Raw genomic sequence first — 18474 nt, 5'->3', positions numbered from 1 at the left:
TCATCAAGTTCAAGCCAGTCCTCATTGTCCATAGTTTCAGGCTACTCCCCACTCAACCGAAGTGGCTTAATCTGAGATTTCTACACCAAGACCTACCAAATTTGACTCTTCCAATAAGAGTAGTTGGTACCATCCAACTTTGTGATGTTAAATATGGCATTATCAGTCGAAGAGGATGCCATAATGCAGGCTGGAAATGCACAGACAATGTAAAACTGCTGGCTGTTTTACTGCAAAAAATGCCCAAAAATGACCAAAACGGAGTCCAAAGGGCGAGCAAAGTGTGCCAAAAGTTACTGCCCACTTAGCACTAGGTGCGATACACCAAATCAGGATATTCCAGCATGAAAAGTACACCTCAGTCCACCAATAACTACTTGCTGTAATAAATTGCAGGTATGTAGTCTAGAGAGCAAACTGTCCCAAAATAAGATCTAATGTCAAGCAAACAATGCTAGGTCCAAAGCCGGCATGAAACGGACATAAGCAAGGCCAATGACAGTGAAAAGAACATGAGCTCAACACCGAAGCATGTCAAAATAACATATGCCAGTGAAAGGCACACCCCCAGACACTCTAGGCAAAGTGTTCTTGTAACTGCCAAAACCTGACACAAATAGGTGTCTACTCAAAGAGAAAGATCCAAATATGAGACTTAGCTCATAAGCATCCTATGAACCAAGAGTACATCAATGCATATCCATAAATATCGGAGTATGATCCCAAAGTCTCAATGCGTATATAGCTGCTCAAGACATAAACTGCTCCAAATACATGTAAGTGCTCCAATAGCATGCAACTGTCAAAGGTCAAGCAAGCATGTAAAATGCTCCCACTAGCACAAAAAGCGTACAAAGCAAGCTTAGAAGCTCAAACAACCCAAGAGAAAGCACCAGTGATAAGTGACCCTGTCAATGCATCAAGCGCATCCAAGAGAGCATGACATACATGAAGCACCGGTCGTATTAACCATGAAGCAATACATAAGCCCAAATAAGCTCTCGGTCAACTCGATGACATCCAAATAGCAACCAAGATTAGTGATCAAGTAAGCCGGGAATGCTCAAATACATCCAAATCCAAGCTCCAAATGTCGGTATGGCATACATGAACCAAATAGCATATGTCACGAACCAAAGCATGTAATGGAAAAGCCTAACTGTCAAGCAGAGACATGAGGCATAGGCGGTCCACGAGCATGCCATGTCGGTCCAAATGCCAGTGAAGATGGAGCTAATGCGAAGCTCAAAAGCATCCCATAATCTCATACATATGCTCCAAGTCATCCCCAAATGTCAGAGACATCATGCCAAAGCTCAAAGCATACATCCGGTATCAGTAGGTAAGTGCCAAAGCATGTAAAGTACCTTCAGCCCACTGTTATTCCAGCATGTATTTACTATTCTAAATAGTAGATTTCAGCCCCGAATTCAAGCCAAAATCATGGTCAAACCAAATGCATACATCCCCAATACATCCGGGTAGGAAGTAGACCGCATACGGGCATCAAATAGCTCCAATGGAATGAGGCATAAGCAACAAATGTCAGTGTCAGGGGTGCTGCCCTATTTCCAGCACTGTTATGCAGTGAATGACAGTTTCAAAACTGAGAATGATCAGCTCCCAACCTCAATGTCAAGCCAAAGCATCAAAATGACATCCAAAAATGGCTCAAATGCCCTCCAAATAGACCAATGATGAGTGCTCCATGAGCAACAAGGCGTTCAGCTGTAAAACGTGGAGGTCAAAATCTAAAAATGGGCACCATATTCAGTGTGTTGAGGCCTGGAGTGCTGCTACCAATCACGTGGAGTTATGATGGTTGGGGGGGCTCAATGATGGCCCAAGGTAGGCACATACCAAGCCATGAAGGCCCAATGCAAAGGGGAGGGAAGATATGAGCTATGGAGCTCAAGAAGAGTCGCTGCCCTTTGTTCCTGCCCTATTTCAAACTGAGAATACACTCAAATGCCTACAAATGCTGAAGCAATACCTCAAGGGCAAGGCCCTGATGAAGCTCAAGAAGGCCGGGATGGAGCTCGGGAAGCCGGGGAGAGTCGGGAGCTCGACAGGTCGGCTATGGCTGCCAGGATGGAGACCCAATGCGTGAAGCAAGTCGATGCGAAGGTTGGGAAGCACCGAGTCGAGCTCGAGAAAGAGAATACCAAGCTCTGATACCAGTTGAAAGGTGAGAAGGATCGAAGCTTGCACGCGAGCTATGGCGGGAGAGCAAGAGCAAGAAAGAGAGAGACAAGAAATGGGAACTCCAACAGTCACAATGTGTGACCGGGCCTTCCTTTATTCAAACTGTCACTAAAAGAATAAAGAATAAAGTGACATGACGGGCGCCCACCACCTGCAGTGTGCAGTGGCGGGTACTGTCAGTGTAGTAATACACGGGGCGGCACGGCGGAGGCGCCTTTACCCCCGTACTGTCAATGTAGTAATACACGGGGCGGCACGGCGGAGGCGCCTTTACCCCCAACACCTGCCTCTCTTGGTGCCCACCAGCAAAGCAACCACTCTCACTCCAAGCATCCTGGCCAACACCGATGTAAACAATTTTGTGTCCTGGATGCAGTACTTCATTGATAAGGAACTAGCCCAAGGAAAGAGTGCGAAGACTATGGCCACTGGGCAGAAAAGACACAGATGCCGAGTCTAGGTAGGATCCAAGATGCCAAAAGGTGGAAGCTTCAACCACTCCAATCCCTACTACTATGACACCACCAGCAAACTATGATGAATATGTTGATGAACTGCTCTCTCAGCTAGTGAAGGCAAAGGAGAAAAGAAAGATAGCGGTGGCCGAGTTGGAAGTGGAAAAGGAGTTGGTGGCAACCTTCCAGCTTGAAAAGACGAGGAAAATAGCTATGCAACAAAAGGATATCTTTGATCTTAAATAAGAATTGAAGGCTAAAGATGACAAGGAGGAAGCTGGCAGCAACATCTCGAAGATGAAAATCAAGAGCTAGTGAAAATGCAGAGAGGATATAAACTTTTAATGATGTAACATGAGGATTTGGTAGCAAAAACAGATCGGATAGAACAAGGCATGGAAGAGTTTGCTACAAGGGAAAAAGAAAGGAAGCAAGAGAGATGGAAACTATGGCTAAAAAGTTGAGCCTTGAAAGAAAAGAGCAGGGGAGAATGAGTAGGGAATTGAAAGACCATGAATAGAGACTCATGGCCTTGGTACAAAGACAAGGAGAAAGTATGGAGGAGATGAAAAAGAGAGCCAAACAAGCCAAAATGAACGAAGAGTGAAGACCTTGGCACATCGCTTGGCTCTCGTGGAAAAAGAGAAAGTCCTAGCAGAAAGTAGAGCTGAGGCAGCCCAAGTGGGCTTCAATACTCAACAACGAGCTTTCCTAAATACTCTGATGGATACCACTCACATGGAGGAAGGGGAGTCCCTTGAGGTGGTAAAGAAGAAGCTAAGCATAGCACACAGAGCTCTGCAAGTAGGGCTACACATGCCACCACAACCCGTTGTAATTGGGTCGAGCCTTGATGAACAACACAAGTATCTATTGTTGGCTAGCCTAACCCCCCAGGAGGCTGATGCACTGGGGTTTGTAGAGGAGGTATAGCAAGAAGATCACCAAAGGGGTGAAGCTGAACTGCAATTTGACAAGGGCAAATTTGAAGAAGAAGTGATCCCACAACCCTCTTCACCCCACTCTGAAGAACAGCAACAGTCAACAGACACATCCACGGTAGAAAGAAAAACCGCCTTAAGGGAAAAGAGAAAGAAAAGGATTAAAGAAGCCAGACAGAGATTGAGGGCCAAACCTATGGCATAGCCATATGCACCTCTTCCACCATGCCCAGGTGACCTACCGGCTAGCTTCCATGTAGAACTCGTAGTCTGGTAGAGACAAGAAAAAGAGAAACAGCCTTTTAACTTCAGCTTCCTCCTCCCCAATGGCCTGCATAGAGTCCTTCCCCTTAAAGTAGTGGAAGAGGTGATCAGCATTGGAAGCCAGCTAGGCCAACAATGGCTGGAACAAAGAGAGAAGAATCCCACCCTCTGGGGCATCGAGGATGTGGAGTATTGGCAAAATAAGGTTTTTGAAGTGCCTTGGTCTGTGCCTAGATACAAGTGCCAATCATTATGGCGGAGTCGCATTTGTGATGACAATGTGTTCTCCTGGATGGATTTTTGTAATACCCTCCTCTCTGAGAGAAACAACCCCACCTTCATGGCGTATCCTTGTAGGGTAGAAGTAGATTTTGATACAAACACCCATGGTCACTACGACTTCCCCCTCATATATAACCCACGTACTACTACCTTAGCACAAGCCCTCACTTTCACTTCGGATAACCTAAATGCTACCATGGCCCACTTCATTGCTAACTTCTCCTCCTATCCCGATCCCGCCTTCATTACCACATGCAACTATCTTAGGCTATTAAAAATCTTACTTAAGCAGGATCCCACCCCGCGGTAGAACGTGGTCTACCCCACTCTTTTTTTATCCTAATGCCATAGAACCCGTTGCAGCCACCCATTCCTCTCCACCACCTCTCTCCAGGTCCGCTTGAACCTTAAGGGTTACATGCAGAGCTGGAAATTTTTTAGTCACTCCATTAAATCCCCTTCCCCACCACATTCTGATGATGATAACTAGTAATTAGCTGCTGCCCGAATCATATAACTTAGCAAGAAAAAATAAATAAAAGAAAAGAAAATAGAAGGCCAAACACAAAGACAACAAACAAATAACAATGAAAGGAGCACACGACACATCCAAACACAATTCGCGGCACATAGCTCACAATCACTACACCTAGGGTTCCTCAAGCTAGGCACGTCTAGTGGCCCCGATCGGTCGGCTCTGTTCCTAACCCCCTAGCCCTTTTTTACTCCCCACTTCACGCTTAGGGCACCTCAAGGGCAAGACATACCTAGGGAGGTAACACTCGCCTATGGTTAGACCTATCACCCTAAGCTACACACATCGCACCTCTCTTCACACGAACGGGATCCTCAAGTGTGGGACATCACCTAGGCTTGCTTGTGGTTAGACCTAGCTCCTGTTCCACCAGCACGAGCACAAAGCACTACACAGTCAGGTAGACACTCCCCTTAGGTAGAGCACTTTCTCCTTTTAGTACAACAAGATGCTGCAAACCACAAACTTTGGAGGCCCCCATCATCCACTTGACATACCTTGGTATCTCCATCCAAATCATTACCAAAGCTTCCCAATCAACGGAGTCCACATGTGGCCTTATCATCACCCCAGCAGCCACTTGCCCAGAGCCCACCACTCTTCCACAACAAAGAGCTCGAAGTGCCATGGTACTGGCACCCATCTCAGAGGGGAGCAATGTTAACCTCAATTCGAGATGGCGAAAATATGAAGCAAAGAGCAAAAAAATGACAAAAAAAGAGCAAAGGCGCAAAGGGAGCCCCTAAAGCTAAGCTGAGACAAAAAGTGCGATTTTAAATGGAATGCGCCTTAAAAAAACTCTTGTAAAAGAGTGCCATGCTCCCTCCTATGTCATTTGTAAAAAAATAGACAGGTGTAGGCTTAAGGCATGAGGCAAGAAGAGGGAAATAGAAAAAAGGACCTTGCCACAACAGTCATGTAAAAAGGTATGGGTGCCCATGGGATTTTAGGGCTTGTATATAAAGTTCAAAAAGTGAATGGAAGCTCATTCTTTGGTGTGTGGCTAACACTGTAAAATATTACACGGCGCAGCGAACAGAATCTGAGAAAGAGATAGAGAGTACACAACAGATAAGAGGAGAATCAGTAAAATTCTTTAACTCCAAACAACTGATACAAAGATGGCTCTGTCCACCCGTGCGCTTCCAATGAATGAAGCTTAGATGGCGATCTAGACAGAAGATAGGTGAAGAGCTTAAGGCTAGCTGGAACAACAACTCTGACTGGGTGAAAGATGAGTGTGAGATGGCTGCGAAGGGGTTTAGCTTTTATAGCCCGCGAAGGTCGTTAGGTCGGCCTGCTGACCGACCTACCATATGAGCCTCCACTAGTCGGCCAGGGAATATTCCCTTTACCATCGGGCCGGGGGCGCTGCCCCCGGACCCCCGCCAGGGGGGCCGCTGGCCCCCCTGGGACCCCCCAGCCAGGGGCCGCTTTCGCGGCCCCCGGACCCCACAATAGGGGCCCCTTTTAACTCCCTTACCACGCAACTCAATGCAATGTGCCTCGAGTTGCTACCAGCATAACCACTCCGTCTAACCCAAAGATTAGACCCACAACAGTCACCTTTTTGCCATCCGGTCACATAGACCTCATCTGATATACAAGTCAGGACTCAACCAATGTCCGGGCTCACATTTGGCTTCTCCTCATAATGGGGGCCTTACAACTTTGAGCACCATGGATCATTGGTAGCACCTAATGAGGGTGGGGCATTGATCATATCTAACACCCCCCCTCAATGTCCACCCATAGGTGAACTATCTCCTCGGCCCAATGCCGAGTCTCTGAAGATGAACTTGAAGCAGATCCTTCGTAAGTGCTTTGGTGAAGATATCTGCTCCATTCTCCTCTGTTGGACAGTAGACCAATTCCACTATCCCATCCTCCATCAAATCACGCACATAGTGATACTGGATCTCTATATGTTTGGTGCGTGCATGAAACACTGGATTTTTGGCAATGGCGATGCAACTCTGATTGTCACATCTCAGCACAGTTGGTTCTTCATCCTGCACTCCCATATGCCATAGAATCCTTCTCAACCATACGGCCTCACATGCAGCAAAACAAGCTGCCTTGTACTCTGCTTCGGTAGAAGACAATGCCACTGTTGGTTGCTTCTTACTAATCCAAGAGAAAATTCCTGAACCCAAAGAGAAACAATAACCAGAAACTGACTTCCTGGAATCAATGTCTCCTGCCCAATCTGAGTCACAGTTCCCCACAAGAGAAGTTCCGAAACTGTATGTGATACCATAGTCAAGAGTTTTCTTCAAGTATCTGAGCACCCGCATCCCAGCCTTCCAATGACTCTCATGAGGTTTGTTTGAGAACCTGCTCAAAACACCAACAGCAAAACTGATATCTGGTCTGGTGTTACACAAGTAGATTAGACTGCCGACCAACCTCCTATACCTCCCAATGTCTGCTAGTGCTGATGTATCCTCAACGGATAACTTTACATTCACCTCCATAGGTGTAGCTATCTCCTTGCACTCGGTCATGCCAAATGCCTTCAAGATCTCCCATGCATACTTCTTCTGAGAGATGAAGATCTTTCCTGGCTCTTGCCAGACTTCAATCCCCAAACAATAGTGCAGCAAGCCCAAGTCTGTCATTTCAAACTCAAAACTCAAAGCCTTTCGAGTTTGGTTGATCATATCTTCATAGTCACCTGTAATAAGAAGGTCGTCCACATATAGGACAATCACTACAGACTTTTTACCATCCCTGTAAACATACAAGTTAGCATCTGAGGCACATCTTTTGAAGTTTAGGTTTAAAAAGAACCTATCTATCCGCTGGTACCATGCTCTGGGGGCTTGTTTCAGCCCATACAATGCCTTCTTCAGTTTACACACTTTGTTCTTAGAATGGGGGGCCTCAAACCCTGGTGGCTGAGCCACGTACACCTCCTCCTTGAGGTCACCATTTAAGAACGCTGACTTAACATCCATTTGGTACACTGGCCACTTCTTGTGGGCAGCCACTGCAAGTACCGTGCGAATAGTGGTCATTCTGGCAGTTGGGGCAAATGACTCTTGAAAATCAAACCCTTCAACTTGTGAAAATCCTTGGGCAACCAGTCTAGCTTTGTACTTTTCTAAGGTACCATCAGCCTTGTACTTTACCTTCCAGATCCACTTGGTGCCAATAATCTTCCGCTTTGCTGGCCGATCCACTAGCTCCCAAGTGTCATTCTTCATTATGCTGTCATACTCCGCCTGCATAGCAGCCTTCCATGATGGATCTGCAAGTGCTTCTTCTAAGTCAGTTGGCTCCTTTACTTCTCTCATAATCTCAACCATCAAGGCCATGTTGACTATGTGAGCAGAAGCCCTCCTTTGCTCCTCTATTCTCTGAGACCTCCTTGGTCCGTCTGCCTTCTCCTCAACAGATGCAGGCATAGGATTATTGTGGTCATAGAGCTGCTTCACCCAGCGCGGCAATGGCTTTTCCGGTGGGGTGATGTCAGGTTGGTGAACTTTTTCCTCATCATCTGAAGATGATGCTTCCTCCTCCTTAAGGATAGGGATAGCTCTCGGGACAGGTTCATAGTGGACTACTTCTTCGCTTGATGATAAAGTGGAAGACCTTGCCTTCTCCTCCTCCACTGTATGCGGCTCCTCCTTGAACACCACATCACGGCTCGCGATGATCTTCTTTGCCTCTTGGTCATATAACTTGTAAGCCTTCTGCTCATCACTATAACCCAAGAAGATACATTTTCTGCTTTTTTGGTTGTAACTTGTTTCTCTTCTCATCTGGAACATGTGCATAACATTCACATCCAAAAATTCTGAAATGTGAAACAGATGGTTTCTTACCAGTGTAAGCCTCATGAGGTGTTTTTCCCTTGAGAGCCTTTGTGTAGCTCCGATTTAGAATGTAGACTGCAGTATTAACAGCTTCAGCCCAAAAATGGTTAGGCAATCCCTTGCCCTTTAGCATGCATCTTGCCATCTCCACAATGGTACGATTCCTGCGTTCCACAACACCATTCTGCTGAGGTGTGTGAGGCGTCGTCAATTGACGCTTGATCCCTTTGCTCTTGCAAAAGCCTTCAAACTCCTTTGAGTTGAACTCACCACCACCATCTGTTCTAAATTTCTTCACACTTTTCCCTGTTTCATTCTCAACAAGTATTAGCCATTCTTTAAACTTACCAAAAGCTTGAGCCTTATCACGAAGGAAGTACACCCACATCTTCCTACTGTAGTCGTCGACAATCAACATAAAATAAGAAGATCCCCCCAAGGCCTGTGTAGGCATCTTACCACACAAGTCAGCATGCACCAACTCTAGAGGAGCATGTGCTCTATTCTTGCTTTCTTGTGGAAATGCCTTTCTCTGTTGCTTGCCCATCATACAAGCTTCACATGGTTCCTTCAATTCAGTTATTGTAGGTAGGTGAGCAACCATACCTTGCTTTTGCATCTCCTTCAATACTGCAAATCCGATGTGTCCAAACCTTTCATGCCAAAGCTTACTTGTGCCCACTCCAGCGGTGGCTGTAAGAGCACTTAGCTCATACAGGTTGTTCCTTCTTTCTCCTTTGCCAACAATTGTGCCAGCACTATCAATAATTTCTGCACCTGTCTTCTTGAACCTCACTTCATGACCAAGATCAGTTATGGCAGCAACTGATAAGAGATTTCTCCTGATTTCGGGAACATACAACACATTTGAAAGCTTTTTGACTTCACCATTTGCAGCAACAAAAGAAATAGTACCTGTGCCCGCAGCAGGGCATTTAGCATCATTTCCAACCGTCACAGTGATGGATTCTTGTAGAGGCTGCATAGAACTGTATAGACCTTTCTTGTTGGTCATGTGACGGGAGGCCCCACTATCCAACACCCAAGAGTCAGTGGTAGATTCTTCTTGCGCCGAGGAGCACACTTCCTCAATGGTCGCCATGAATAATTCCAACTCTGCTTCAGCCGTATTGGCTGTCTCTTTCCCTTTAGTTTTAAGGGTACCATTCTTTTCATCTGCCTTCTTGACACGACAATCTGCAATCGCATGTCCTTTCTTCTTACAGTAGAAGCACTCTCCTTGAAACTTCTTCTTGCCGCCCTTTTTCTTTTTGTCACCATCATTTTTGGTGGAGGAAACACCTTTGCCTTTTGCATTGGCAGAGAATGCAGCATCTCCATTGTTGCTTCCTTCTCGGGCTTTCAGCCTCAACTCCTCCTCCATTAATAATGCACAAAACTCCTCAAAAGTCAAAGCTTGAGGTCTCACCTGAGTATTAAGGGCAGTTACTAGTCCATCAAACTTTTGTGGACAAATCCGAAGACACCTCCGAGCTAGCTCTTCGCTAGTCTTTTGTATCCCAGCGCCAGCCATCTGGTCGCGCAGATTCTTAATCCGAGTGATGAATGCTTCAACCGTCTCTCCTTCAGCAAACTTCTCCGCTGCTAGTTGATTCTCCAAGTTCTGAATCCTTGTTTGGTTTCGTGTTTCATACTGACTCCTTAGTACATTCCAAGCCTCTGACGCTTTGGTTGTATGCTGAATCAGAGTCAAAACACTGTCAGAACAGCTTGTAACTAAGGCACACAATGCATCTGCATTCCTTCGTTTCCAAGCTCGTAGAAGATCTGCATTCGGAGGAATCATCACACTAGGATTTGATGGGTCGGGGGTAGGCTGTGGTTCTGCGTCAGTCCCCAGCACAGTCTCCAGAAGCTCATAAGAATCAAGGATAGTAGTAATTTTGAACTTCCACAAGGTGTAGTTTGTACCATCTAACTTGCCTTCGCTGAAGGTTGGTGGACGAATCCTCAGTGTTTGAATAGCCGGTACAGCAGCACCACCTCCTGCACCGCTTCCTGATGCGCCAGAACTGCTTCCCGGAGTCGACATCGTTTCTCTTTGCTGTTGAAGCCTTTGCCTCTTGCACTCTCTCCGATCTCTAGAGCCCCCTGGGCTCTGATACCATGTAAAATATTACACGGCGCAGCGAACAGAATCTGAGAAAGAGATAGAGAGTACACAACAGATAAGAGGAGAATCAGTAAAATTCTTTAACTCCAAACAACTGATACAAAGATGGCTCTGTCCACCCGTGCGCTTCCAATGAATGAAGCTTAGATGGCGATCTAGACAGAAGATAGGTGAAGAGCTTAAGGCTAGCTGGAACAACAACTCTGACTGGGTGAAAGATGAGTGTGAGATGGCTGCGAAGGGGTTTAGCTTTTATAGCCCGCGAAGGTCGTTAGGTCGGCCTGCTGACCGACCTACCATATGAGCCTCCACTAGTCGGCCAGGGAATATTCCCTTTACCATCGGGCCGGGGGCGCTGCCCCCGGACCCCCGCCAGGGGGGCCGCTGGCCCCCCTGGGACCCCCCAGCCAGGGGCCGCTTTCGCGGCCCCCGGACCCCACAATAGGGGCCCCTTTTAACTCCCTTACCACGCAACTCAATGCAATGTGCCTCGAGTTGCTACCAGCATAACCACTCCGTCTAACCCAAAGATTAGACCCACAACAGTCACCTTTTTGCCATCCGGTCACATAGACCTCATCTGATATACAAGTCAGGACTCAACCAATGTCCGGGCTCACATTTGGCTTCTCCTCATAATGGGGGCCTTACAACTTTGAGCACCATGGATCATTGGTAGCACCTAATGAGGGTGGGGCATTGATCATATCTAACAAACACGAGTCCTCTCTTCTTCCCTTCCCCTTGCTTGTGTGTGTGCTCTTGAGAGAGGGAGTATGAGAATGTGAGGGAGTGAGTGTGTGGGAGTGAGGGATCAAGAGGGTAAAGCTCTTCACCATCTCCTCTTCTCTTCTTCTCTTCTCTTGTCTTCTCTTTTCTCGTGCACGTGCGGCTATGGTGGATGGAGCTCAATGGAGGAGGCTTGAGGATGCTTGAGCTAGCATCTAGGATCGTGGAGCTACCGATGTGTCCGAGGGAGGAGTCAACTCATTTTGGCATTAAGGTAAGCTCATTACACTCATAGGTTCAAAGGCGCGTCAACTAGGTAAGAGATAGCTATTAGAGCTCGCTTGAAACTCTTGAAACAATAAATGGTCCATGGGTCTTGGCAGTTGAGTGTGAGCTCCCTCCACATGCAAAATGTTCAAGGTTTAGAGTAAGAGAGAGACAAAGACATGGAGCTGTAACAGAGAGTCATGAACTCTCATTGTTCTTTACTTCTCATTATTGCATAATGCTTACTAAAGTCTAATAACACATAACTAGAAACACAATAGGTCACTAACTAACCATACCACTAACTGTGGTTGAGTCTAACTGACTTAGTTATTACAACACACATAGAGAGTGATAGCTAAGATGACAACTGTCTAGATAAGGTTGGTCATGTTTGTGATACTGATCACGAGCTTTGTTCTCAACACTCCCCCTCAAGCTTAAGCTAACTGCTATACTCCAAGTAGCTCCCTGAAATGCACAAACTTCTCTTTACCAAGTGATTTGGTAAAGATATCTGCTACATGGTCTTATGTCTTCACATGGAGTAGATCAATCTTTCCATCAAGTACCATCTCCCTGATAAAATTGTAATGACCTTCTATGTGTTTTGATATAGCATGATAGACAGGGTTGGTAACTAGAATCACACCACTGAGATTGTCACAATGCAATGTGACTTTGCTCTCCAGCTCTGTATACCCAAGTCATGTAGTAGTTTCACAAGCCAAACTGCTTCGCATGCCACTAAGGCTGCACCCCTGTATTCAGCCTCTGTACTAGATAAAGCAATGGTGGGCTACTTCTTACTACTCCAACTAATCATATTCCTACCCAAGCTGAAAGCATAACCACTAGTTGACCTCTTGTCATAAACACAACTGGCCCAATCAGCATCTGTATAACCTATCAAGTCAAATGATTTCCCATGCTTATAAAACAGCCCCTAATCAGGAGTACCCTTCATGTATCGCATAATCCTCTTGACTATATCTAAGTGTGGCTTACGAGGTTTATGCATAAACTAGCTAATCAGCCCCACTACATAACTCAAGTCAAGACGGGTAATAGCAAGGTAAATTAGACTGCCTACCATATGTCTGTACATAGTGACATTCTTGATCTCAGTCCCAACATCAACTACAAGTTTGGCATTCTGATCCAATGGTGTTTCCATGGCTTTACACTCCATCATGCCATTTTTTAGCAACATATCATGAGTATTTTTGCAATAGCCATATACCTTGAGGTGTAGACACAACCTCAACCATGAGAAAATACTTCAACTCACCAAGATCCTTGACTTTGAATTCAGCCTGTAACATTGCTTTAATTTCAGCAATCTCATGATTGTCATCTCCAATGATGATCAAATCATCAACATAAACCACCAGAAAAACATAACCATGCGTTATCTTCTTTGTAAATAGGTTGTGATCTGCATGACCTATCTGAAAACCAAGTTGCTACAAATAAGTTCTTATGCAAGCATTCCATGCTCTTAGTGCCTATTTCAGTCCATACAATGCCTTTTTTAGCTTACACACAAATAGTCAGGGTGTACATAACCCTCAAGCTGCTCCATATACACCTCTTCAAGCAAGTCATCATTCAAGAATGTACTTTTGACATCCGCTTGCCATAATTTCCGGCCCTTATAAGCCGCTAATGCAATGATTGTTCTCATCGTTGCCATCTTGACAACCGGACTGAAAGTCTCCTCATAATATAGACCGTACTGTTGTGCATATCCCTTTGCAACTAGCCGGTCTTTATACCTTTCCAACAAACCATTTGACTTGCATTTCACTTTATAAACCCATTTGCAGCCAATGGGTACTTTGTCTTCTGGTAAATGGACCGATTCCCATGTCTCATTTTCAACCAATGTTGTGTACTCCTCATCCATGGCAGCACACTGATTCTCATCTATAATTGCCTCATTGAACTTTGTAGACTCTCTATAGCCTCATACTTTAGTCATATATGCATAATGTCTAGCTGAATACCCATTGTATGTGAGCCTATCAACTAGTTTTCTAACCCTTCTGGACCTCCTCAATTGCAGTGCACTCTGGGCTTGCCTCTCATGAGGTGGCACATACCTGCTTTGCCTTGCCTCAGGCATCATAACTGATGGTATGCCCAATTCACTGTCAAGACTGTCACTGGCATGTGACTCATATCTAATTGTAAGCGGGCCAATCACGTCATCAAACATCTTTTATTTGCCTTTATCCAATCTCCCCCTCATTGACATATTCATGTTAGTGGATGCAGTAGCATGATTGCGGAGTTGTCCTGTCCAAGGACTAATAGTAGACCCGGTCCACTCATAGACATACTAGCTGAAGGATAATTTTTAGCATAAGTAGGGTGGCTAGTCCATCAGAGACCACTACATTTAGATTACCATACCATGAGGCCAGCTCATCAGAAACTACATCCGTGCTAATCAGGGTTTCCCGAGTGGATGGATCATAGCATTTGTTTCCTTTCTCTCCTATGCATAGCCAAGAAAAACACTTTTGATAGCTTTTGCGTCTAACTTCTTCCTCTTTTCATCCGGCACATGTACGTAGGCAATGCAACCAAACACTTTTAGGTGAATAATGTCGGGGCTTGTGCCCATACAATTTCTCATACGGAGTCAAATCATGAACCCCAGATGTAGTTGTTCGGTTTAGCACATAAATTGCAGTAACCACTGCTTCAGCCCAATAAGTATTTGGCAAATTTTTTTCATTAAGCATTGCCCTAGCAGCTTCCATAAGCACCCGATTTTTTCTCTCTTCTGCCACAATGTTCTACTAAGGTGTGTAACTACATGTGAGCTACCTTTTAATGTCATATTTAGCAAGGTACCTATCAAACTCTTTGGATACATATTCTCCACAAAAATTGTTTCTGACATGTCTCATGAACGAGAATCTCACTTGTTTTCCAAACGGACAAGCAGAGCATACATATCGAAGATCAATGTACTTGAACTTTGGCAAGTCAAGTATAACCTCTTTCTATTGCATATTTTTCAAACATGACCAATGCATTTGTGCCAGATTTCTACATCCCAAACTGCTCCATTATCATGGGCAAACATGGCTGGCTTCAATTCTGAGATAGATGCATCCAAGCTAAACATTCTACCATCTCTCTCGCCCTTGGCAATCAATTTATAGCCATTGCCATATTCTTCAATAAAACAACCATCCCTTTTGAATCTGACTTGCAGATTCTATTTTGCCATCTGTCGAACCGACAATAAATTCTTTGTAATACAAGGTACATGTAGTACACCATATATAGGCTCTTCTTTTTGCCATCAGGGATGAGTAACTAAACCACACCTGTATGCTGAATATCATGCTATATATAATCACCAGTACTACATACAAATCCATGAGACCTTGCTACTAGCACATCAAACCATTTTCCATGAGGAGTCATATGATCTGTTGCTCTTGACTCTATGTACCATTTCTCATCTTTGCCTTGCTTAGGCGTATTCTTTCATACATGATGTATAGAAAACAATCTATCTCCCTAGTCATCCTAAGTACCACTAGAAGATGCATAATGTCCATGATGCCTGCCTTTTGCCTTCATATTAGCTTGCTTTTTATGGCAATCCTTCGCAATATGCCTATATCTTCCACAATAATGACAGTCTTTATCCCTATTAGACTGCTCTTGCATTTGCCAAGAGCCACATCTACCTCTAGGTGATCTCCCCCTGCCTCTAAAGGCTCCAGATCCTCATTAATCCTTATGTATTTGAGTTGTGCCAAGAAATTTTCTACTGTTGTTCATGTATGTTTCGAGTGTCTCCTCGACCCCGAAAAGCTCCACGAGCTCTACCACCTCTAGCTCGTTGGCCAAAGTAAAAGACAGTGTCTCTGCCCTAAGATGTGCTTGAACATGTATTCAAGCAAAGCTTTACTTCTTCATGTAGTAGTAGTGCAAGTAACTCATCCCAATCAAGGGGTTCTACTCTCATAGAAATGGACATATCAAATGCCTTATACTCCTTGCCTAACCCATTCAATGTCATTTCAATCATATCATCATCTGAAACACGAGATCCAATAGTAGCCAGCTAGTCAATTATGGTCTTTATTTACGTCGTATATGCTTGAATGCTCCTGCCATTCCTAGACATGTTGTTGAACTGCTGCTTCAGCTATATCTTCCTTGCATAAGTGACATTACCATAATTCTTTCATGAATGCATCCCAAGCATCATTCGGGGAATGGAAACCGGTAATCTGCATAGCCATCACATAAAAAATGCACAAAGAAAACCAATGTAGTACTTTACTAGCTCTTTCTAACCACTGTCAATGAGCTCTGCGTTGTTCCTATGTTGGATTCCATTCAAGCAATTTTGGTTCAGCTTCAACCCCTGTACACAAATCCTAATAACCTCTACCAATCAAAAAGTTATGCATCCTAAGCTTCCATAGAGAAAAATTGTTTTTGTTGAGCTTCTCATCGACAATTTGAGTGATGTTATAAGTGCCTTGGGCATTCTCCATAGCTGCAAATTTAGTGCTCACCGAATGCATGACTCCCTACACACACCTCAAGTGTTTATGACAGTTTCAGTTCAATAAGCTGTCATAATAAAAACCAACAATAAACATTGTATTTCAGCTCATATGTATGTCAAATACATCCCTAGACATGTGGCAAAACATTTAGATGCAATGGATTTCCAAATAGATAGGATGTGTCTGCATAGTAGACATGTAGGTGTTCATGACAATCAATGACAAACAACACTCTGTAACAAAAATTTGTGTATAACCAATAGTGTTTTCTCTACTAAACAAGAGTATTCAAACCTCAAAGTAGCCCCAAAACATCTCATACAGTTGCCACTCTATGCAGGAGTTGATACACATCTCGACCAGTCAAAATATATTGCATGTATGTCAAGTGAAGATGATAGGCATCCTTCCTGTAGACAATAACTAGTCAATACCCTAGTATAACCAGTAATAAATCAGTCCAACTTTGGGCTTTCAGCACTTAGAAATCATCTACTACTCAAGTGGTATGATCCTGGCATTTGTCAGTAGTAAATAAGCATCACAGATACTTCAACCCTGTAGGTATACTGTTTCCAAATTCCACCCAAATAACAACTAGTTCACTGTTTCTAGCCTACAAATAAGCTCCAAAACTAAGTATTTAACACTCCAATATCATGCCCATGTATACATAAGTGTTGCTACAACACTTGCTAAGCATGCAGGATGATTGTCTATATCATTCTCAAGCATTTATTGATCAAAAAATGCCTTGTTTTAGTGTTGGAAATTCCAAGACATATTTTAGCCTGCAATTATGGACGGATTTTAGTCTACTATTAGCATTTGAATCTAAGTGTTGAACTCTTCAAAACCATGCCAAAATACATGAGAGTAAAGGCATATACATTGCCAAGCATCAGTAGATATCAGTAGAGGTCAATATAGCTCCCAATGAGCTACAACCAAGTAAATGTATGTTGTCCCTGTATAATTAATAGCAAACTTGCTCTATTTTCTAGCCAATGTTTAATTCAAACATCCGACAAACGAGCCGAGAACCAAGATACCAATGCTATGAAGCTTTCTTCAATCCATGACAAGTTGTTTATCAATAGTAGAGTGTGTTTATGGCTGTCAATGTCTGAGTTGGAGTAGGAGAAGATGACCAGCAAACTGGCGCAATCTATGCATGTCATGTTTTTTACCTTGCTATTGTTTTTTCCCTCAATGCCCATGCAACATAGCTCATTCAAGCAGCAGAGAACCCCTCTAGGAAGCCTCTAAATTGATAATCCACAAGAAACATACCTTCCAGTTGATCCAATGGCTGCCAGCACATGAACTTTTGTAGGTCACAGTGTAGCTCTTGACTTCAGGCTTCAGCTCTTGCAATGTCAATGCCAATGCCACCGCCAAGCCTTCAAGCTTTAGGCTTTGATACCATGTTCAAGATTTAGAGGGAGAGAGAGAAAAAGGCATGGAGCTATAACAAAGAGTCATGAACACTCATTGTTCTCTACTTCTCATTATTCCATAATGCTTACTAAAGTCTAATCACGCATAGCTGAAAATACACTAAGTCACTAACTGACCATACCACTAACCGTGGTTGAGTCTAATTGAGTCATTTTATTACAACACACATGGAGAGTGATAGCTAAGACGACAAATGTCTAGATAAGGTCGGTCATGTTGGTGATACTAATCACAAGCTTGATTCTCAACACACAAGTGATTCAACAAAGAATATGGAAGTAAGAGAAAATGAGTTCATTTGAATTTGCCACCTAGGAATGATCCTTTGATGAATATTTCCACATTAGTATATGTATAGACTCTTTTACATATGGACATGCCCTTTTAACTCTTGGGTGCTACGACCAATCATTCTTTTCACATGCAAAAATAGGGTTATTAACCTGTCATGTGCATTAAATTGAATCACATTGACTCACTCAATCATGAGGCTTTTATGTCCACATAATTTTTAATTAAAAATTGCATGGGAGAGAGCCCAGTGCTTGAAAAAGATTTAGAAGAAATTTATGGGGAAGCTTACTCATTAAACTTAATTCCCTACATGATCCTTTAACCCCTGTTGTTGCCTTTAAGTAGATCTTAACTTTGTTTATTACTTAGAGTGTTTGTGTAATTCTAAGTTCTTGGTCATGTACTTCTTGATGTCTTTGTCCTTATTGTACCTTTTATTTTTTATTTTTTTAGATCTATATATTTTCTCGTGTTGTGGTAGCCAACATTGACTAGGGTTACCAACTCTTATCAAAAGGACACATCGCCACATGTGG

The sequence above is a fragment of the Lygodium microphyllum genome, chromosome 24 (genome assembly GCF_053477565.2).
Source record: "Lygodium microphyllum isolate KBCC chromosome 24, Lygodium_microphyllum_v1.1.10, whole genome shotgun sequence".
Taxonomy (NCBI): domain Eukaryota; kingdom Viridiplantae; phylum Streptophyta; class Polypodiopsida; order Schizaeales; family Lygodiaceae; genus Lygodium; species Lygodium microphyllum.
The sequence above is the reverse complement of the archived record's forward strand: the minus strand, read 5'-3'. Positions refer to the sequence as shown.